Below are 2,210 nucleotides of genomic sequence, written 5' to 3'. Positions count from 1 at the left end.
GAACATCCACTTTGAGTGCAGGGAGGTCAGAATCCAACAGCATCAGCAGTCCTTTTTCAACCTCTGAATCTGATTTCTGCTCAAGTCCCTCAATTTCAGTCAGAAAATACCTGAAATCACAAAAAAACACACAAACTCATATTAAAGTCCAGAAATGTGAATTTATCATAAAAACTAATGAAAACATCCCTAAAAGTAACTAGATCCTACTAAAAACATACTAAAAACAATGCCAAAAAGCGTATAAATTATCCGCTCATCAACAACCCTTCTAAATTGATAAGTGGATTTCTGGTTGGTTAAGAACTATACTTGCAACACATATCTTATAACAATTCTTAATTCGCCAATTTCGGCCACATCAGTTAGTCAAGTAACCAACTTTAATTTTCAAAATCAAATCTTTTTAAATTTATTTTTCAAATCTTTTTCAAAATAAGTTTCAATCACATCTTTTTCAAAATCAATTTCAAAATCTCTTTTAACCTCTCATCTTTTCAAAAATTGATTTTCAAATCTTTTTCAATTAATCCTATCTTTTTGTTTGATTCTTATCTTTTTCAAAACTACCTAACTAACTCTCTCTTTCTAATTTTCGAAAATTCCTTTCCTCTTTTTCAAAATTCCTTTTTAATTAACTAATTGTTTTAAATTTTAATTTAATTTAATTACATTTTAAAATTTTTGAATTTTAACTTCAATTTTCAAATTAAAAACAAATAAATTTTTTATTTTGTTTAATTTTCGAATTATTCCCTCATCTCTCATCTCCTTCTATTTATTTATTCATCTACTAACACTTCTCTTTCACCCAAAATTCAAACACCATCTTCCTCTCTGTGTTCGAGTTTTTCTCTTCCCCTTCTCTTATTCTTCTCTTCTACTCACATAAAGGAACCTCTCTACTGTGGCAAAGAGGATCCCTATTATTTTCTGTTATCTTCTTTTTCATATGAACAGGAACAAGGATAAGAACATTCTTGTTGAGGCTGACCCTGAACTTGAAAGGACTCTGAAGAGGAAGCTAAGGGAAGCCAAAGCACAACTCTTTGGAGAAAATCTGACAAAAATTTTCGAAAAAGAAGGAAACATGGCCGAAAATAATAACAATGCAAGGAAGATACTTGCTGACTTTACTGCACCAAATTCTAATTTACATGGAAGAAGCATCTCAATCCATGCCATTGGAGCAAACAATTTTGAGCTAAAGCCTCAATTAGTTTCTCTGATGCAACAGAACTGCAAGTTTCATGGACTTCCATCAGAAGATCCTTTTCAGTTCTTAACTGAATTCTTGCAGATCTGTGACACTGTTAAGACCAATGGGATTGATCCCGAGGTCTACAGGCTTATGCTTTTCCCATTTGCTGTAAGAGACAGAGCTAGAATATGGTTGGACTCTCAACCTAAAGACAACCTGAACTCTTGGGATAAGCTGGTCACAGCTTTCTTAGCCAAGTTCTTTCCTCCTCAAAAGCTTAGTAAGCTTAGAGTAGATGTTCAAACCTTCAAACAGAAAGAAGGTGAGTCCCTCTATGAAGCTTGGAAGAGATACAAGGAACTGACCAAAAAGTGTCCTTCTGACATGCTTTCAGAATGGACCATCCTGGATATATTCTATGATGGTCTGTCTGAATTATCAAAGATGTCACTAGACCATTCTGCAGGTGGATCCATTCACCTAAAGAAATCGCCTGCAGAAGCTCAGGAACTCATTGACATGGTTGCAAATAACCAGTTCATGTACACTTCTGAAAGGAATCCTGTGAGTAATGGGACGCCTATGAGGAAGGGAGTTCTTGAAATTGATACTCTGAATGCCATATTGGCTCAGAATAAAATATTGACTCAGCAAGTCAATATGATCTCTCAGAATCTGAATGGATTGAAGGAATCATCCAGCAGTACTAAAGAGGCATCTTCTGAAGAAGAAGCTTATGATCCTGAGAACCCTGCAATAGCAGAGGTGAATTACATGGGTGAACCCTATGGAAACACCGATAATCCCTCATGGAGAAATCATCCAAATTTCTCATGGAAGGATCAACAAAAGCCTCAACAAGACTTTAATAATGGTGGAAGAAACAGGTTTAGCAATAGCAAGCCTTTTCCATCATCCACTCAGCAACAGACAGAGAATTCTGAGCAGAATCCATCTAGCTTAGCAAATATACTCTCTGATCTACCTAAGGCCACTTTTAGTTTCATGA

At 35.2% G+C, this 2,210-nt stretch overlaps 1 non-coding gene across 1 annotated transcript; it reads right to left on the bottom strand.

The window, feature by feature from the left end:
* Nucleotides 1-1,483: 1,483 nt before the first annotated feature.
* LOC112753912 (small nucleolar RNA R71) lies at nt 1,484-1,591 on the bottom strand. The gene has a single exon (XR_003178273.1). It is a non-coding gene; the product is annotated as a small nucleolar RNA R71 (small nucleolar RNA).
* Nucleotides 1,592-2,210: the final 619 nt, after the last annotated feature.

The sequence above is a fragment of the Arachis hypogaea genome, chromosome 15 (assembly GCF_003086295.3).
Source record: "Arachis hypogaea cultivar Tifrunner chromosome 15, arahy.Tifrunner.gnm2.J5K5, whole genome shotgun sequence".
NCBI classification, from domain to species: domain Eukaryota; kingdom Viridiplantae; phylum Streptophyta; class Magnoliopsida; order Fabales; family Fabaceae; genus Arachis; species Arachis hypogaea.
This window is presented reverse-complemented; position numbering and strand designations above follow the sequence as displayed.